Source organism: Ursus americanus, chromosome 33 (genome assembly GCF_024610735.1).
Source record: "Ursus americanus isolate L20-20 chromosome 33, mUrsAme1.1.p, whole genome shotgun sequence".
Lineage (NCBI taxonomy): Eukaryota > Metazoa > Chordata > Mammalia > Carnivora > Ursidae > Ursus > Ursus americanus.
This window is the reverse complement of record NC_142159.1, coordinates 4,712,999-4,734,297: the sequence shown is the minus strand read 5'-3', so window position 1 is coordinate 4,734,297 and position 21,299 is coordinate 4,712,999. Positions and strand designations below refer to the sequence as shown.

Genomic DNA, 21,299 nt, shown 5'->3' with positions numbered 1-21,299 from the left:
TGTGCAAATACTAACAGATAATTGAGTAGCTATACTAATGTCAGACAAGATAGACTTTGGAACAAGGAATATAACCAGGGATAAGAAGGCATCTCATATTGTAGAGGCACCAGTTCAAGAAGATATAACAATAGGTATGCATGCACCTAGGAAAAGTCTCAAAATACATGAAGCAAAACTGATAGAACTGAAGGAAGAAATAGATAAATCTGTAATTATAGCTAACGATTTCAATCCCCTTCTTTCAGTAAATCTGGTAGAAAAAATAGACCCAAAAAAATGTATTAAGGATATAAAAACCTTTAACAATACTATCAACTGGAATGCCTGGATGGCTCAGTCAGTTAAGCATCTGACTTCAGCTCAGGTCATGATCTCGGGGTCCTGGAGTCAAGCCCCACATTGGGTTCCCCACTCAGCTAGGGCTGTTTCTCCCTCTCCCTCTGCACCTCCCCTGCTCATGTGCTGTCTGTCCCTCTCTCAAATAAATAAATAAATGGTTAAAAAAAATTACTATCAACCGATTTGTCCCAATGGACATTTATACAAGTCTCCACCTAACAAGAACAGAATACACACTTTTTTTGAGTTCACGTGAAACATCACTAAGACAGATCATATTTAGGGCTATAAAACCAATCTGAATTAATTTTAAAGAATTTAAATCATCCAAAATATGTTCTTTGACCACAGTGGAATTAAATTTGAAATCACCAATAGAAAGATACCTGGAAAAAAAATTTAGAAAATAACACACTTATTAATAAGCCAGGGGTAAAAAGAAGTCACAAGGAAAATTAGAAAATATTTTAAATTGAATGAAAATGAAAACACAACATAAAATTTTACAATGCAGCTCAATGGTGCTTAGATGGAAATGGATAGATTTAAATGCTTCTATTAGAAAAGAAAAAGTTCCAAAAGCAAAAGTCTAAGCTTCCACTTTAAGAAGCTAGAAAAAAGATCAAAGTGAATCCATATTTAAAAAAAATAATAATGACAAAGATGAGATCAGAAGTCCACAAAGTAGAAAAGAGATAAAGATGAACAATAGAGAAAGTCAATGAAACCAAACTGGTTCTTTAGAAAGACATATAAGATTAATAAACAGCCAGCCAGATTGATCAAAGAAAGACACAAATCACAAATATCAACTATTAAAGAGTGGCCACCACTACAGACATTAAAAGAATGATAAGGAAATATTATGAACAACTTCATGCCAAGAAATTCAACAATTCAGATAAAATGGGCAAGTTCCTTAAAAGACACAACGAACCAAAGAACATTCAAGAAGAAACAAATATACAAGTGCTTCCTGAAATGTCTGCTTCTTAATTGAGCAACACTTTCTTCAGAAGTTGAGCACTAAAACCACTAGACAGTTGGCAGTAAAGAATCTGATGTAAATGAAGAGTTTCTTCTCTCTACTTCTCTTGAGTTTTTTACCCCATAGCTTTCTATCAAAGGTTTTGGATTTCACAGGGCTCTTGTAATCTTTGCCCTTTTCATTCCTTTGACAGTGACTCGTTGTTCTTTATTTTGGCAGTGGGTGAGATAAAGAGTGATCACATTGATTGTCAATCATGAATATGAAACTAGCTCCACTGGAGAATACATTGCTCCGGAATGTCAGAGAAACTGTCTTCACAATCCAAACACACACAGTAACATCTATGGCAATTTATATACTGCACAGAATGTTTCCGTAGTGAGAACCCACGGTGTCTGCCTCACCGACACCTTAAAAGCTACTTCTCCTGTCTGACTGGGGAGGCCCTCTAAGAAACTTAAGAAGTTGGCAGTGACACATGAGGAGACTGTCCCCCTGAACACATTATCGAAGGGGCCAATTTCTACTGGGAAGATGAACACGAGACCAACTCTGGTTACATTTGTCCCTTGCCCTTTGGGGACTGACAATACAACAGGGAAGCCATTGGGGCACAGGCTGAAAAGCACAGTTGAACAGGAGTCTGTGGTTGACAGTAAGAACATCAAGGAGACTTTGGAATTCCATAGTGACCACAGGCATTCAGAGGATGAGGAGCTTTGGTTGGGTCCCTGGAACAACCTCCATATACCAAAGACAAAACTGTGAGTGATTTTTTCAAGTTATTTTTATTTTTACTTCTGTTTTTAATAAACTATGCTTTTTATTGTCATTGAGAAAACAATGTATGGAATTTCTATCATGCACACAAGCTAAAAAGCACAAAACTTTGAACGATATGCTTTAAAGTTTAAAAAGAGACAAATTTGCAGTCACATTTGGATAATTGTTCTTCCCAGAAAATCTTTTTGGACAGATTCTCAATTCACTAAATAATATATCATTTGAACTCATCATTTAGCTGTTTTGTTGGGTCTTAAATTTTTTTTTCATCTTAATAAACAAGAAATAATACTAAGAAGAAGAAGAGAAAGAAGAGGAAACAAATAACAGAAACAGCCCTATATCTATTAAAGAAATAGAATCTGTAGTTTAAAACCTCCCCGACAAAAACAAAAAACAAAAAACCTCCAGACCCAAGTGACACCATTGGTGAATTCTACCAAACATGTAAGGAAAAAATACTCACAATTTTATACAAACTCTTCCAGAAAATAGAAAAGCTCACTTTATGATTGCAAGGAAAAAAAAAAGGTAGGGAAGGAGGGAAAAGGGAAGGAAGGACGGAAGGACGGAAGGACGGAAGGAAGGAAGGAAGGAAGGAAGGAAGGAAGGAAGGAAGGAAGGAATGAATTACAGGTCAATACCCCTCATGAACATAGACAACAAAAGTCCCTAACAAAAGTTTAGGGATATATATAGAAAAGAGAAGTCACTTTATGGGTGAGCTTTATCTCAGAAATCCAAGTTTGATATAACATTAGAAAATCAAAACCACATGATCATTTCAATAGATGGGGGGGAAAGCATTTAATGAAATTCAACATGTATTCATGATTTAAAACTTTCAGTAATCTAGGAATAGAAGAGAATTTCCTTAATCTGACAGAGTGTCTACAAAAAATCTATAGCTAACATCATATTTAATGGTGAAGTATTGATCAATGCAATGAGACAAGAAAAAATAATAATAAAAGGCAGCTTTGTAAAGAAAAAAGTCAAATTGTCTTTATTCTCCAATGACATGATTATTTAGAAAACCCTGAAGAATCGATAAAAGAAGAGATACTAGAACTCATAAGTGAGTTTAGTAAGATCTCAATTTACAAGGTCAATACACAAAACTCAACTTCATTTTATATACCACAAAAAATAAATGGAATTGGGATTTTTAAAGTGCCATTAGCAACAGCATCAAAAATATGGAAACCTAGGGATCAATTTAACAAAATGTACAAGAACCGTACCCTGAAAACTATGACACATTGCAGAGAGAAATTAAAGAAGGTCTAAATAAGTGAGAGATATACCATGTTCATGAATAACAAGACTCATTGCTTTTAAGATGTCAATTCTCCTGGAATTGATTTCTAAATTAAATAAAACATAAGTTAAATATAATATAGATTCAATACAATCACAATCAAAATTCCAGCAGGCTTTTTGGGTAGAAATTGACAAAATGGTTCTAAACTTATATCAAAATGCAATATACCTAGAAAAATAACTAGGTTGGAAGACATACACTACTTGTTTTCAAGCCTAACTATAAAACTATTATAATCAACAAGCGTGGTATTGGTGTAAGGATAGACATAAAGATCAATAAACAAAATAGAAAGTCCAGAAATAGATCCATCCATACATGCTCCATTGAGTTTTTGCAAAGATGTCAAGATAAATAAGTGGGGAAAGGATAGTTTTTTCATCAAACCATGCTGGGACAATTGGATAGGGAGGGGGAAAAGGAACTTGAGCCCTTAGCTCACACCATACACAAAAATTAACTGAAAGTAAGTCAAAAACCTAAACATGAGAGCTAATAATATAAAATTTCTACGAGCAGAAAGAACAGAAACATGTGGGTTAGGTAAACATTTCTTAGAACACAAAAGGGACAAATCATAGAAGAAAAAGTGATAAATGGGACTTCATCAAAAGCAATAACTGAAATACATGAAAAGATGTTCAGTAACATTTTGGAAAGTAAGGAAATATAAATTAAAATCATAATGAAATACTACCACAAAACCCACCAGAATGGCTAAAATGAAAAAAAACTGATCATACCAACAACATGATGCATCTCAGAAACACACTAACTGAAAAAAACCAAACATAAAAGATGCTACACTACGATTCCATGTATCTGAAATTCTAGAAAAGACAAAACTTCAGTGAGAGAAAGCAGATCAATGGTTACTAGTTTCTTGAGCTGTAAAGAGTTAAGTCATCTCCATTAGTATCAACCAACAAGGGTTATTACAAGGGTCAAATGAGATGACCTCTACAGAGAACCTAGCATAGTATCTTTTTTTTTTTTTTTAAGGATCCTAATACAACTTTATTTTTAGAAATACCTCGCTGTAGACCAGAAGTCTAGCAGGACCTTCATCAAAATTTTAAACCATTAATTTATACGATGAAAATAAGTACTTCTCTGTATGAAACCAATTTGGATTTTCTAAATTAGATTATATGTGTATATATTTTTCTTTCTGCTTTACTACATCAATAGCCATTAAAATCACTAATTCTTCTTGATTAACTTGAAATCAACTCAAATAGCAAAGCAAAAGCTAATACACGAAATACTTCTTCCACTTTAAAAAAGGAGACCAAAGCTTTATTATTTGATGTGGTAGGAAAACAAAATAAAATAAAACATTGAAACGCATGTGGTCCTGTGCCTAGATGCCTAGATGGGCTATTTTGATAAGGGACAGAAGAGCACGAAGGCGAGGAACATAGGCGATGGAGCTGACGAACTTGGACTTGAATCCCAGCTCTGCTACGAGTAAATTAGGTAGGAAAGTTTTTGCATGCTTTAGATCAAGATGCATTAGCTCCACCTCACTCGGCAGATGGGAGAAGACAATCATCACCCAGCCAACATAGGCCTAGAACATACATGGTCTAAGGAAGCACCTCATGACATGGGACTCTTAAATGGTAGTGGATCAGAAAACAGTCAACCTCCATTGTAAATAAGCTTTTCTGCCTAACGATATTAGATATTAGATACCTTTTATTGCACGACAGAGAAAAGACATCTGAAGAAAGCATACAGTTTTGAAACCCTTTCATTTTTCCTGTGTGATGGTTATTAACAAGTCTATAATAAGGTTAGGATTCCAATTAAGAGAAGTGTTTGTCTTCAGGGCTCAGTTGTAAGTCATATAGTAGGGAGTAGCACTGAATTTGGCCTAAGACTTAATGACCTTATTTACAGCCTCCAAGAAATCCTTCTCACTAGCAATTTTTCTCCCTGCTCTGATGGCAAATATACCAGCTTCTGTGCAGACACTTCTAATCTCGACACTGGTGCTATCTGGACACAGTCGTGCTAACAATTCAAATCTGATATCTCTTTCAACACTCACTGAATCTTAAAAATCTGAGTCCAACCTTCTAGATCAGGTAAATTAAATCCAATCTTTCTATGCAATCTCCCTGGCCTCATCGTACTGGATCCAAAGTGTCAAGATCTGTCAGTGGCCATCAGCACCTAATGTGACCTCGAGGATCAAAACCGTCCAACTGACTGATCAGTTCCAGGATTGTTCTCCACACTTTATCGTCTCCTCCAGCACCAGCATCAAAACAAGCGCTTCCAATAGCATCAATTTCATCAAAGAAGATAAGGCAGGCTTTTTTTGTTCTGGTCATTTCAAAAAGCTCGCAAACCATCCGAGCCCCCTCACCTACATACTTCCGTACAAGTTCAGACCCAATAACTTAAATGAAGCAAGCATCAGTCCTGTGAGCAACTGCCCGAGCACAGGGTGCCTTGCCTGTACCCGGTGGGTCAAAGCTTAGCACAGTATCTCACATACGGAAAGAGTTCAATAACTGTTAATTAGTTAGGTAGATAGATAGATAGATAGATAGATAGATAGATAGATAGATAGATAGATAGATAGACAGACAGACAGACAGATAGATAGATAGATAGATAGATAGATAGATAGATAATTGATACAAATAAATTATTGATATTTTTGTGGCAGAGCCTGCTGGGGCTCACCAAAATCATGTTGTCTCTTCTTCCTGGATACACTACTAGACCCCATTTCTAGCCTCCTTGCATCTAGGTAGTACCATGCAACTAGTTCTTACTGCTAGAATGTGGATGCATGTGATATGAGTTGCCTCTGGACAAGGCAACTAAAAATGGGTTGCCAGGGCGCCTGGGTGGCTCAGTTGGTTGAGTGCCTGAGTCTTATTTTGGCTCAGGTCATGATCTCAGGGTCATGACATTGAGCCCACGTCAAGCTCTCCACTGGGCATGGAGCCTGCTTAAGATTCTCTCTCTCCCCCTCCCTGTGCCCCTCCCCACCACCACTCCCCTCTCTCTCTCTCTCTGTCTCTCTCTCTGTCTCTCAATGTCTCTCTATAGGAAAAAAAAAAAAGAATCCGTGTTCTCCATGTTCTGTTTCCCGGAGGATAGGGGGGATCTCATGGAGGACACTGAGACCCTGGCTACTCCAGTATATATACACTCATATACAGTGTTGCTCAATCCTTGTCCTTCCTACTCTGAACACAATTCCTCAAAAGCCCTAGTTCATGCTGGGCTCAGCGTCCCGCTCTTCAGTTTCCATCCCTGGCTTTATGCTCCATCTTTACTTTCTGAGTCTAAAGTCACTGCTAGGCCAAATCCCACATCTAAGTAGCATGTCGTTATCTCTAGACAAGGAGGCATAATAGAATGAACACAACTTGGTGTTTCTAAGACCTAGATCCAAATCTCTATAAATTACCAGCCATGTCACCATCTTTAATGTCTTCTTCACGGGGTCGTTGTGAAGATTACACTAGATAACAGACGGTAGGGGCCTGCACAGCCTCTGATATGCTTAAGCCCTACAGGGACCCCAAAACTACTTGCCTCATCCCCAAAGGCTGCCAAGACTGGCCAGGCTCCCGAAGCCAGCCTACAATGGAGAGGGCTGTGAACACGTGGGGAGGGGCACTCCTGGCCCCAGGAGAGATAGCATCTGCTCAACCTCCCCTCCTATACCCACGGAGACAAAACTGTAGACCTCTTACTGCACATATTGTGGCAACCTCCGCCAAATCACACCCTGACAACAACGGCAATGGCAACAATCATATACTAACACTAGTTAGAATCTCTTAGGCTTTATTGTGTCCCAGACTCCTCTGGAGAAAAATCAGAATGCTAGAAGCACAGGGGTGCCTGGGTGCCTCAGTCGGTTGGGCATCCAACTCTTGGTTTCAGCTCAGGTCATGATCTCAGGGTTGTGGGATTGGGCCCCTCATCAGGCTCTGTGCTCAGCACGGAGTCTGCTTGTCCTTCTCCCTCTGCTCCTTCCCTTGCTCATGTTCTCTCTCTCTCAAATAAATAAATAAATAAATAAATAAATAAATTTTTTAAGTGCTAGAAGCATATTTCATTTTTATAACAATTCTATGAAGTACTTATTCTACAAATGAGATAAGTAAGGTTCAGAGAGGTTAAGTAACCTGCGAAAAGTCACACAGCCAGGAGGTAGCAGAGCTAGAAATTGAACTTATTCATATGCTCAATCTTCCATTGATTTAGTCAACAACATTCCTGCCATCTGTTCTGTTCCTGGCCACGTGCTGGTCCTGAAGACACAAGATGCAGGGAGACAGAGTCCTCAAGGAGCTCTGGGGAAACAGACCATGACTCCTTAGCTACAGTCCCAGGCGTAATGGAGGCTGAGCAATGCCAATCCCTTTCTGGTTCCCTCCCCCAGCCTGCTACCTCCCAGAGCCGCAGAACCCCAGCAACAGGCCAGAGACATTTCCTGAGGCTGCTGTTTTCCTTGGCCCCGTGATGGGAGACAGTATGCCCGACAAGGTGGAAAACAAGATGGGTGGGAGAGGCGAGCTGGAAGCAGACCTTCCATCAACCTGTCCCTTTTGCTGATGGGAGCGGGGAACAGAGAAGGCTGCCCTGCCACCCACCCATCAGCCCATCCAGGCCATTGTTCCCTTGTTGTGACAGGGGGTTCGGCTAGGGCCCCACAGACCGGGGGCTTCCTCCCCAGCCAGCCATGCTTGGACAGCTGGAGGAAACGGGCGGCTGGAGAGCCAGCTATCCCTCCAATAACAACAGGCTGCTGCCCGCTGGCGGCCTTGCTGGGGGGTGGGCCTGGAGCCAGAGAGGCCACCCCACTCCACCCCGCCACTGCCAAAACATGTTTTCTTGTTTTCTGAGGGGGAGGAGGAGGCCCGTACCCATCCTGAGCAAACACAGGAGCTGATAAGCGTGGACAAGCCTGGCTGCCAGGCTGCCAGCTGGGGCTACAGTGGCAGGGGCAGGGGGCCAGGCCCACCCTGGAGATCACCCGAGCCAGAATGCCAGGTTCAGAGTCCGGGTGGGGGCAGTGAGCTCCTGGCCACTCCAGGGACAAAGCACCCAACTCCAAGCCCGCCTTCACTGGGAAGAGAAGACACGGGCTGCCAGGCCACAAGTCCCATCGCAGCAGCACAGCATGCTTACCTCTGAGAGCAGATGTGCACATATCCATGGGGCACCTGCTTCTCGGCTAGTCTCTGTGACAGTCCCCTTCCCAGCATTGCCATTTTCAATGCTATAGAAGATATAAGAAGGATTGTTCCCCACTGCCTTTCTCAACTGAGGTGACTGAGGCTCAGAAAGGCAGAGTGACTTGTCCAAGGCCACACAGCTCTTGGTACACAGTTGGGATGTAAATCCACACCTGCCAGACAAGAGCCCACGTTCTTTTCATCACACCCTAGCAAGCCCCACAGCCGTTTGTATTTGTGGGGGTCTTCAGCTTACAAAGTACTTACAGGCTCCTGTATTCATTTCCTGGGGCTGCTGTGGGACTATTAGCCCCCTGCCATAGCTACCCTGCGTTTTTTATCAAGAAGCTCACAACAGACCTGTTAGGTTCCTGTCTCGGTTTGGGATTCCCCCCAAAGCAGACCCTGAGGTAAGGATTTGAGTGCAGAGTAGTCTATTCAGGAATTGATCCTAGGAAAATCCCATAAGGTGTATCAGTGGGCCAAGACAGCTGTGGGCAAATGGGATTCAATCTCACTGGGGACCCCAGGAAACAGAACAGAACTGACCCCCGGAGATGCAAGGAAGCTGACATAATTACCCACCCCTATTCCCGTCCTTGGCTGAGGGCTGCTGCTGGCACCTTGGCCCCCTGAGACCGTGCTGTGAGGGGCTGAGCACGCTCCTGTAGGCGGCGAAAGCCCTCAGGAGGAGGTGTACGAGTTGACACATGTGCAAGGTCGGTGCCAAGGGCACACGAGAGGGGCCCGAACAGACTCTGCCATGTTAGTAAGCAGAGAACACCACCCTCATTTTGTAGCTGTAACTACAAATGCCTCCCCCCCCGCCAGACCACACTATGCCCACACCCTCTGCATACTGGGACCCAGACGCCCCGGGCCCATCTTCAGCTCTAAGTAAGTGGATGACCTCTCACTAAGGGCCACAGCCCCTGCAGCCCACCCCACAGGGTCTGAACCCCACCCAGAGACAACAAGCCTCACCATCCTCACCTATTCTGACCCTGTCCAGAGAGAACTGTGTCCTTGGATTCCTCCTCCCTTCCATCTCTCTCTTCCATCCCCATCCATGACCTTCCCCTCCAAAAGGTAGGGGCAGGATTTATTTCCTCCTTTTGGGGAGAAGGTCTTTTTTTTTTTTTTAAGTAGGCTCCATGCCCAGTGTGGAAACCCAACGTGGGGCTTAAACTCACAACTCTGAGATCAAGAACCAAACTGAGATCAAGAGTTGGACACTTAATTGACTGAGCCACCCAGGTGCTCCTGAGGAGAAGGTCTTAATATTACTGTCCAGGACACAGCAACTTCTGGCTGGACACGTCTCCAAAGGCAAGGGAAACAAAGGCAAAAATGAACTACTGAGACTTCGTCGAGATAAAAAGTTTTGCAGAACAAAGGAAAGAGTCGATAAAACCAAAAGACAACCGATAGAATGGGAGAAGATATTTGCAAATGACTCATCAGCTAAAGGGCTGGTATCCAAAATCTGCAAAGAACTTATCAAACTCAACACCCAAAGAACAAGTAAGCCAGTCAAGAAATGGGCAGAAGACATGAAGAGACATTTCTCCAAAGAAGATATACAAATGGCCAACAGACACATGAAAAAATGCTCAATATCACTTGACATCGGGAAAATACAAATCAAAACCACAATGAGATACCACCTGACACCAGTTAGAATGGCTAAACTTAAGTCAAGAAACAACAAATGTTGGCAAGGATGTGGAGAAAGGGGAACCCTCTTAACACTGCTGGTGGGAATGCAAGTTGGCACAGCTACTCTGGAAAATGGTATGGAGTTTCCTCAAGAAGTTGAAAGTAGAGCTACCCTATAACCCAGCAATTGCACTACTAGGTATATACCGCAAAGATACAAATGCAGTGATCCGAAGGGGCACCTGCACCCCAATGTTTATAGCAGCAATGTCCACAATAGCCAAACTATGGAAGGAGCCCAGATGTCCGTCGACAGATGAATGGATGAAGAAGATGTGGTATGTATAGACAATGGAATATTATTCAGCCATCAGAAAGAATGAAATCTTGCCATTTGCAACGACATGGATGGAACTAGAGGGTGTTATGCTAAGCGAAATAAGTTAATCAGAGAAAGACAATTTTCATATGATTTCGCTCACATGTGGAATTTAAGAAACAAAACAGAGGAGCACAGAGGAAAGGAGTGAAAAATAAAACAAGATGTAATCAGAGATAGACTGGTGATGGGTAGTAAGGAGGGCACATATTGCATGGTGCACTGGGTGTTACACACAACTAATGAATCATCGAACTTTACATCGGAAAACGGGGATGTATTGTATGGTGACTAACATAATATAATAAAAAAACATTAAAAAAAAAGATGTAATCAGAGAGGGAGACAAACCATAAGAGACTCTTAACCATAGGAAACAAACAGAGGGTTGCTGGAGGGGAGGGGGGGATGGGGTAACTGGGTGACGGTCATTAAGGAGGGCACATGATATAATGAGCAGTGGGTGCTGTATAAGACTGATGAATCACAGGCCTGAACCTCTGAAACCAATAATACATTATATGTTAATTAATTGAATTTAATTTTTTTAAAAAAGGGAATAAAATATTACTGTCCAGGAGCCATATAATCAATCCCCAAATTCTCTTCACCATTTCTCTCACTGCCCAAGAGCTCTTGTACAAACCACCCCTGGTGGCCTAGTCACTAGTGAAAGTGCCCAATGCAGGTAAACAAACAATGCGACGCTGGACACTTCACTGCACAGATGAGGAAAACCTTCAAAATTCAAGTGATGTGTCCAACTTCAACACAGCAAGCTATCTTTTTTTTTTTTTTTTTTTAAGTAGGCTCCACACCCGGTGTGAAGCCCAGTGCAAGACTTGAGCTCACAACCCTGAGATCAAGACCTGGGGTGAGATCAAGAGTCGGACACTCAACCAACTGAGCCACCCAGGCGCCCCATATAGCAAGTTGTCTTCTGATTCCGAGTCTTTGGAAAACAGGCGGTACGCATCCAGTCACTGGGGGTTTATAACAGACGCCAGAAAGGGCTGCTCTGCTGTGCTTTTGCCCTACCATTTGCATGTGTGCAGAGGGACGCCAAGGTGGGGTGGGGGTGCGCGTGGTCTCTCCCAGGTGTGGGCAGTAAAGGGCTGCACTGTCTGCAGCAAATTTTAAAAGAATAGTAAAATTGACTGAAACTCAGCCTGCTTTTTATTATCACCAAGCACTGGCCATGCTCAAGAATCGTAGTAACAAAATAGCCCCCCACCCAGGTGGAGGGCTCCTCCCCCCGCCCCCCCCCCCCGCCACACACTGCTGTCCTATCTGTGCTCCTCCTCTCCCATTCTGTATCCACAACAGACATTTTGATTCAATCGGGGCTCTTTTCCACTGAAGGGGGGTGCTGCCTCAAAACCCATCCTCACACATGATTCCAAGCAACCATATTTGGAGCTGGAGTCAGAACTGATCCCTGGGACCTTAAGTTTCTTAGACCAGACCCCCCCCCCCCCCCGTTCAAGAAGTGTTCCACAGGCTGTTCACTAAGGCTTGGGGTCTGGCCCCATCCTCTCGCACATAATCCAGGGCCCTACCCTCACCTCTCTGATGTCACAATCCTCGCTGATCTCCCCTGACTGCTCAGCGCTATTTTTGCTCTGCTCTTGTCCAACTCCACACCTGCTTCCTGCCCCCAGGTCACCTCGGGCCCTGGCCTGAGAATTCAATCCAAAAAAGCTTGGCCTCCAGCCGGTCTACCTCTGGGCCACGATCTCCCAATGGTTACACAACACAGACCCAGAGGGAGCAGTGGAAGGTGACTTCTCACCTGTGCACTGAGTCATCAACACAACCTGAACCCTCTGGGAAATCCCCTGAATGGAGACCTGGCCCTTAGCACTTACACTATCTGAAGTTGTGTTGTGGGTTTGCTTACGGGTTTGGTGTCTCCCTCCACGGGAGAGTAAATTTCAAAAAGGCAGACACCTGGTCCATCTTCTTCCCTGCTGTGTCCCCCACACCTAGAGCAGTGCCTGGAACAGGAGAGGTACTCAGCAGTTAGCAGTCGAAAGAAGAAGTAGATGAGTGTTCCTTAGCCCACACCTTGGCCACAGAGGCCCAGACCCGCCTGGGGTAGCCTCAACACTCAGTACGACTCTGCTTCCAGGATCTCAAACTCTGAGCCGCCTCAGAGTGCCCATTACCCCAGATTGGATCTCAAGCTCTTCTGCCACCCCATCCTCTGTCCACCTGCCCTGCTGGGCTCTCCTGCCTGCTCCCCGTTTGAGAGCCAGGACCCTGAGGTCAGACAGGCTGATTGTTGGACCTCGGTAAGGTTTGGTGCCTTTTCCCCAACAAAATGGGAAAGTAATAATGCCGGTCTCAAAGGTTCTTACCGGAATTAACTAGGGAGCTAAAATACACCAGATGTGTAGACTACTCAATAGTGTTTATCATCATTAATGCCAAGTTAATAATACATCATTAATACTAAGTTAAGAGGCTTTTATAAAAGTCCAGAGAAAACTTCCAACCTATTCACCCTCCCCCAAGCCTTACAAGGATCCCTGAGGAAAATGTTTCAAAATGTAGGTTTACACAGAACTCAGCTTTTAAAACAATGGGCTAATCCCCACCCACTTTGCATTGCATTCATGACTCCAAAGCTTTACCTCTCCCTGGCCCCACTGCCTTTGTATATGCCTTTGTAGCTTTTCTCACTAAAGAGAGGGAATCTACTTCCCCACTCCTTGAATCTGGGCTGGCCTCGTGATCTGCTTTGACCAACAAAATGCAACAGAACTGACAGTGTGCCAGCATTGAGCCTGGGCCCCAGGGGCCTTGCATGTTTGCCTCTGCTCTTTTGCATCTCTGCCACAGCCAAGACACAGCCAAGACACGCTAGCCCGGAAGAATGAGACACGTGGAACAGAGCTGAGCCACGGCCGTCATCCCAGCCGAGGCGGCAACCCCTAGACATGTGAAAGAGCCCATATGCAAGATCAGCAGAGCTACCTAGCCCACCCCAGTGTACCCCCGACCTGTGAGCCAGGCATCCTTCTTGTTGTATACCACTGAGGTGTTATTACACAGAAAAAGCTGACTCATACATGACCCAACCAGGTAGTAGATTATGGTCTGGCCTTTCGACCAACCAACGGCTGGCCAGCTTCTGCTCATGCAAGTCCATCAAGGGGATTCCGATCACCTTCAGAGGCAGCCTATTCCCAAAAATCTAATCATATTTTGAGCTAAAATCTCTCTCCATGTACTTAACTTTTGGGCCAAACGCCTAGATCCACACAAAAGTAGCCCAATCTCTCTCTCCTGGACCCATCTGGCGCTTCCAAGCCAGCACGTCCAAAATCAGAAGCCTCTCTTTTCTCTGTTTTGCACAGGGCAAGACTCTCTCGGGTCTCTGAAGTCTTGCTCTTCCTCGGCCCCTGCCGTGAAAGCGTGGCAGAGTCGAGGCTCTCAGCTCTCTCCAGCGTGGGTGATGAGGGAATAGAAGGCTGGCTGAAGACAAAGCAGAAGCTGACACCCTGCACCCCCCCCCCCCACGTATGCAACATTCCTCAGCACTCCTGGCTGCCCTAAAACTAAGGAAAGGACCTGCAGCTCATTGATAGGGACACAGTGATCGTGTAAACAGCCTTGGCTTGACAGTAGCGGGGTCTCCAAAATCCTGTGAGTCTTCTTTGACATATGAAGGTACCTGCAGCTCATTGATAGGGACACAGCGATAGTGTGGACAGCCTTGGCGTGACGGTGGTGGGGCCTCCAGTGTCCTGGGAGTCTTCTTTGACATATGAAAGTGCTTTCTCAGCCTCCCTTTTCCCTCACCTCCCCCAACCCCATGGTATATAATCAGCCACCTCTCACAACCCGGGGCAGCAGCTCTTTCTGCCCACAGGTCCTGTCCCCGTGCTTTAATAAACCACCAGTTTTGCACCAAAGACGCCTCAAGAATTCTTTCTTGGTCGTCGGCTCCGGACTCCACCCCACTGAACCTCACTTATATTCCCCAACCTCATCATCACGGGGACCGGGAGTCTCACCCCACCATCCCGCCCTCCACACCAGCTACCACGCTCGGTCCTTCCATCTTCATCAAACAGTGCCACCCCGCATCTACTTGGGGCCAGCAGCTGTGCTAAGGATGACCAGATAAAAGGCACAATCCCTACGCTCGGGGAGTCCATCTAGTGAAGGGGCTCGTATTTCTCACACGGGATCTGATGATGATACTACGATGATGAAACTACCCTAAGTAGTTTCGATCTGTATGTCTCAAAGCCTGGCAATGACTGTACTGAGATTTATCATGAGCCTTTTTACAGCTGAGGGAACTGAGGCTCAGGAAGCGACCTGCCCGAGCCATAGCTCCTCGGTGGCAACATCTGGCTGTTGGTCCCAAGACCCAGGCCCTTCCTGTGGTGCCAAACTGCCTTCCGGGCCGTCATCATGTCCCACTCCTACGCAACACTTCAGTGACTCCCACAACTAACAGAGTAAAAGCCAGTCTCTTCAGCATGGACTCTGGGGCCTTGCCTGTTGCTGTACTCAGACCAGGCCTGCATGCTCCAGACTCGCCGGTCTCCCCTGGCTCGTGCTGTTTCCTTAGTCCGGAACGTTCTCCCTCGCATCCCGACCTAACCATTCCTCAAGACCCAGGCCAGGTGCTCCAGTCCAGGAGGTCTCCTCAGCTAGCAAGACTCTCTGTTTGCCTGCAGACGCTGTCAGGTTCTCTGTGCTGGCACAGGTCAGTCTCCCTCCACAGACTTAGGGGTCCTGGGAGACAGAGATGGCATGTGACCCCATCTGAATTCCCCTGCTGCGTCATCCCACATAGGGTCTGTACTCAGGAGCTGCGGAACTAGACCAAATTGGATTAGATTGCTGGAAATAGGAAAGTGAGCTCAATCGTGGGTCAGAAATGGGTTGTATGGACTCATTTGACCAATATTTATTGAGCACCTACTATGTGCTCAGCCAAGATTCCTGGTTGTCAGTAGTAGTAACAATTCTGGCGAACATATGTAGGAAAAATTATTGGGGGAATGTACAGTAGTAATAGGAAGACTGAAAACTGAGGCTCAGAGAACCACTGAAAACCCAGAAAAGCTCAACAGCAGGAGCTTCCGCTGAGATGACACGGTGGGCAGAAAATCCACACAGAATCCTGCCACAAGTGCCCGTCCCTTCTGCCTGCAGGCTCGGCCTCTCTGAATGAACCCACTGCTGTCCCTTGTCTTTGGGTCATTCTCTCTGGATTCAGTCCTGAGCCTAGATCACGCACCCCCACCCGAGCTGCCAGAAAGGGAGAGGAGGACATATCTTGCAAAGAGAGGCCTCTCTGCTTCCCTCCAAGATTCATATGTGATTCTCTCACAACAAAGAGGGGGCCTGGGGTGCCAGATAGCCAAAACATATGACAAGTATCAACAATACACCTTTGCCTCAAGGAGCTTACATTTGGGGAGTAGAGGTGAGGAGGGACCTTAGAGACCATCTGTGCCAACATTTGTGTGCTCAGTGGGACACTGTGAGGACAGGAGTGTGAGAAAGGCCAAGTGAGAGACCCTGGCTACCTTGGGTTTCTTTGTTTCAGGACTTCTCAGAGCCTTTAATATGTCATTGTGCACTGTGAAAGTCCCGGAGCAGAAGAGCTCACCAGCTTTTCCCTCATTTGACCATGCAACCCTTTTCTTGGAGAATGTTCTGTAGGAGTGGTGTTCAACAGACAGGAAAACCCCAATCTAACTCAACCTTCATTTTCAGACAGGGAAACTGAGGGACTTTCCTGGCCTCACTGGGTCCCTGGCCTCCTGACTGTCGGCCCAGGACTCAGGGAAAGGACCCAGTCCCGGGAAGAGGAGGCAAAGGTGGAGGCAGGGACCTGGGCCAACGGAACTGCTCAGGCCCTTGCCTGCCTGGTGCTGCCTTCCCTGCTCTGTCTGCTGACATGAGCTCACCCTCCAGGTGCAGCTGAACAATGCACACCCTCTAGGGCTGCAGGACCCACTTCCACCTCCAGGAAAACCCTTTGGGGAAGAGGGGGAGAAGAGTCCCGGGCAGCACTAGGCAACCCGGGCCCAGCTCCCAGCTGCGTCAGCACCAGATGGAAGAGGACCCAGCAATCAGCAGCCACTCAGGGCCTGCCTGAGAAGCAGGTGTGCTGGATTCCAGCTGGGGGACCTTGGCCATGGGACCTTGGGAAAGGTTTGCCAATTCTCTGAGCCTCGGTTTCTCCAGCTGGGGAAAAAAAAGAAAGGATCAGTTGAGACATTACAAATGATTCAGTAAAGTGTGAAGCATTCTTTCTCAGATATGAAGAGTTATTCTTATATTGGAGATCAGATATGAAATATACCTTCCCCTTTTTCCTAATGAGAGACCCTGAAAAACTTCTCGGGTAAGTCGTGGCAACCCTGGGCGGGGGGACTTCTGCAAAAGGAGGTGTCTCCTATTCAGTTATGTTGGCAGGGCCACAACCTGCCTAGAAACACAGACAGGACAGCATGAACACTGAAGTACTCCTTCCAGAAATATTTCCCGAGTGCCACTGATGTGTCAGGACCAGTGCTCACAGTTACACACACACACACACACACACACACACACACACACTCCTCGTGCTGGCTTGTACCCTTATCTCCACGTTCTCGCTCTGACAGTCAGTCCAGGCTGCCGGGAATACACTTTCCCGTCTTCACCTGGCGAATTCCTTCCTATTCATCCTTCAAAACTCAGATGCGGAACAGGTGCAATCTCCTCAGGTCTTCCTGCCTCCTCTGCCTCCAGACCACGTGGACGGCCTCTTCTGTGCCCCACCTGTGCAGATCCTCACGACTGACCCTCCTACCCTCGAGTGATCTTACCTGTTTGTACACCTGCCGCCCCCAGGAGATTGTGAACAGCTTGAGGGCTGTGAGGCTGCACACCTCGCCCGGCGCATACAGGCTGAGTGAACGAATACATATTGTGACCCAGCCTTCGGCTCTTTCTGTTGTGGGAACCCTGGGTTCCTCGGGCCAATCCTTGAAGCAAGAGTCTGTGTGCCCAAGGAAAATACACATAGTGTCCAAGTGCTGGAGCTTTTGTAAGAAATACAGAGGACACGCACACCCCACAGATGTTCACCCGAACCCATCGGACATGTTTATCCCCAGGCTCCTTCCCGCCACACCGGTACAGCAAGGTGGTAGGCAGAATGATGTCCGCCCCACCCACGTGTCCACATGCTAATCTCCAGAACCCGTAGATTAAAGGTGCATTAAAGTTACAGATGGAAGTAAGGTCATCAGCGAGCTGACATCAAGATGGGGAGGTTATCCTAGATTATCACGGCGGTTGTAAGAAGTGGAAGAGGAAGGCAGAAGTGGCTGTCAGAGTGATCTGATATGAGGACGGGAAATAGCTATAAAGATGGAAAAAAGAGACAGGGGCCACGTGCCAAGGAATTAGGTGGCCTCTAGAAGCTGGAACAGGCGAGGCAATGGAGTCTCCTCTAGAGACTCCAGAGAGAACTATGTTGGACCAGTGCAGCCTGTTTCACACTTCTGACCTCCAGAGCTGTAAAAATAAATTTGGGTTGGTTTAGGCCACTAAATTTGCAGCCATTTGTTTCAGCAGCAACAGGATGCTAATACGTCCTCGTCTTGCCCGAGCCCCTTACCCGTGGACTCTCCCGTCTCAAGCAATTCTGCTCTGGCTCCAAACTTGCCTCCACAAGCCCTGCTGGTGCCCCAACCCGCCCTCCTCAGAAGGCAGTTCAGCAGCATCTGTTGTTATGCAAGGATATATCCCTTGACGAGAGGGCTCACTCCCCAGCAGCCTGTGCTCACGTGTTTCACAGTCTGGACCAGAGGCAGAGACACACTCATCCATATGGTGCAGTGCTCTGACAGTGTCCTGCTCGGAGCTCAGGGAGCAAAGGGGAGCGGAACCCAGATGGGACAGGAGGGCTCAGGGAAAGCTTTCTGGAAGAGGTGGCACTGAGCTGAGTTTTGAAGGGTATGTTGGCAATCGTCAAGTGAAAGGAAGCACAGGACAGTGGGTCCAAAAGGCTCTAGGGCAGGAAAGAGAAATACAGAGACAAGATAGAGACAGGAGAGACAGAGAAACACCGCGAATTAGAGAGGCAGAGAAAAAGGCACAGAGAAAGAGGCAGAGAACAGCTGACTGTGTCGTGACTGGCTGCTCCCAGCCCAGCCTCCCTCCGGTTCTGGGACAGAAAATAGCCCAGCTGACCCGTGGTGTGCAAAGCATTTCCTGTGCAGCCCTGGGGACCCCTGAGCTGTACTTTCTCAGGGGTGGGGCTGGCTGTGAGGAGGGCAGTGAGGGCAGAGGAGGAGGGGACAAGAAGTCCTGGGCCTGCATCAACTGTCCAGGACAAGAGTGGCTGAAGATGGGAAGAAGTGGCATGCATACGTCAGGGTCCGCATGTGTGCATGAGCATGAGGGCGCCCAGGGTGTGGGTGAGGCGTTTCCATGTGTGCACGTGGCTAATCCTGGGGTTCTAGGTCTCTTCGTGGAAAGTGAAGGCTGGATGAACAGACAGCAGGTCCTGGTGGACACCTCCCTGTCTTATGTCCCAGGGTGAAAGGCAGCTCTGAGAGCCTTCTTGAGGACACAGGCCATCCCCTCTGGGAAGCCATCAGCTTCAATGTTCTAGAAGCAGCTTCCAGTTCACTCTGTCCTGCCTGCTCCCCAAGGGCACCACCTCTGTGTGCTCCCTTCAGGGGTCAATGACCTGGTCTCTGCTTTTGCTGGGGAAGGAGTGATCCATCCAGAAGCTTCTCTGAGGACATTTTCCAGGAATGGGGGAAGAGGTCAGGGGACAGTGAGGCCCAGCTCCCAGAACCCAGAACATCTCACTGTAAAAGATATCTTCCTCTGGGGGAGACCCCAAACATCCCCCAGCAACTTCAGCCTAGACCCTTCTCCCACCCTCCTTACTGGGTGCCTGTCCCCACCCTCCCCCAAGGCTGTTTTTGAGACTCTCTTGAAACCAGCTCTCCATTCTATCTTCATGCAGTTTAGTATTTTACCCTCTACCCCTGCTAGATTTTTATCATTCCAGCACGTGCAGATGTCTTTGACTGGAGAGCGCACTGTTTTCCTGTTTGATGGACCTGCTTTCCGAAACATTCGAGCAGAGCCTCAACAGCCATTGGCCGGGCTGCTACACAGGGGCTCCCACAGAAGGGCTGCCACAGAAGGGATTCCTGCCTGGGAGGGAGGCACAGAGCTTTGGTTTTTCAGCTGGGCAGCTATGAACACTGCAGGAGGTCATCCAGGGGAAACAAGGTAGTTCCTCACTGTCTGGGGTCTGAGTTTTCAGCCAGGATTATCTTCCATAACCTTTTGACTCAAACTCTGACACCCCTAACAACCAGCCAGGACCTTTGATTGCACCACAGGGGGACCCAGGAAGCTCACCCCAAAAACCACAGAAGAGCTGCTAGGTTGGACCTACACTGGCTTCCTCTGGCCAGGCCAGGCTGCTTCCTGGTCCGAGTGGGCCTGCTCCCTGGCAGAGAGCTACCCTCACCCCTGCCCTCCCAAAAGGACACTAACAAACACCTGGCTTAAGGAAAGGGAAGGAACATTTGTTGAGCACCCACCATGTGTCTCCTGTAATTAACACACCAACCCTTCTCAGAGGGGTTTGTCGTGAAGAAGGGATTTCTAGAGGAGGCTAAGTGAGGAGGACTCAGAGTCAGGCTGTGTCGGACACATGGAAAGGACTGCATCCTCTCCTCCCAACATCCCTTCACAAGAGGAAGGTCGGGCATGGGGGGGGGGTGGATATACAGGAGGCAGGCTCCTGGAGAAGGGAAGGCCGGAGCAAGATGTGCTTTCCCTGGCCCAGCTGCCAGGACTGGGTGGGAACCTCAGGGAGAGGAAGCGGGAGCTGCTAGCCGGGGAGCTGCCTTTTCTGGGGGATTACATGAGAGAAGGTTCACAAGCCACTCTGTTTTGGGGCCCGTGACCAAGGATGATTTGGATTTGGTGAGAGGACCCTTCTCCCTACTTCTTCACACAATTCCCGTGGCTGCAGTCCAGCAAGGCCTGAGGGAAACATGTCATCTGGCACCCTGGCTGTAGGCTTCAGGGCACCGGGGTGGCACTGGGTTTGGGAGAAGGGTCGCTGTAAGCCCTCCCGTGGCTCGCAGACCAGGGCCACTCAGGCAATAGCCGACTGTGAACACCCGTGATGTATCCTGGGGACTCTGTGAGTAGGTAGAAGCCTGCGGTCCTCCCGACGGGGAGCTATGAGGCAGGAAAGGTGCGGCCTTAACGTCAATGCAATTCCATTTGTAGCCACAGGTTGGTGAAGCCAGGGAAAGCCACCTCTCGTGAACTTTTAGGGATGTCAATTGAGCTCAAAGAGACCAAGTCACCTGTGGACGTGGTAGAGCGAGGGCCACACCTGGGTCCCTGGCTCTACAGCCATGATCCTTCCAGGACACTAGTCTACCAGGGTGTCCTTGATTTCCAGGGTCCCAGAAATCCTCGTAGTCATCCCACCCCTCTTCCCTTCCTAAGGCTGGTACACCTGTGCTGAGCCAGCACAGCAGCAGAGAGGCCTGGGGCTACCTTGAGAACCCCTACCCTGCCCAAGTCACACCTGCC

At 47.0% G+C, this 21,299-nt stretch overlaps 1 pseudogene; it reads right to left on the bottom strand.

Moving 5' to 3' along the window:
* Nucleotides 1-2,102: 2,102 nt before the first annotated feature.
* On the bottom strand, nt 2,103-8,637 carry LOC123782421 (26S proteasome regulatory subunit 7 pseudogene; annotated as a pseudogene).
* Between the last annotated feature and the right edge of the window lie 12,662 nt (nt 8,638-21,299).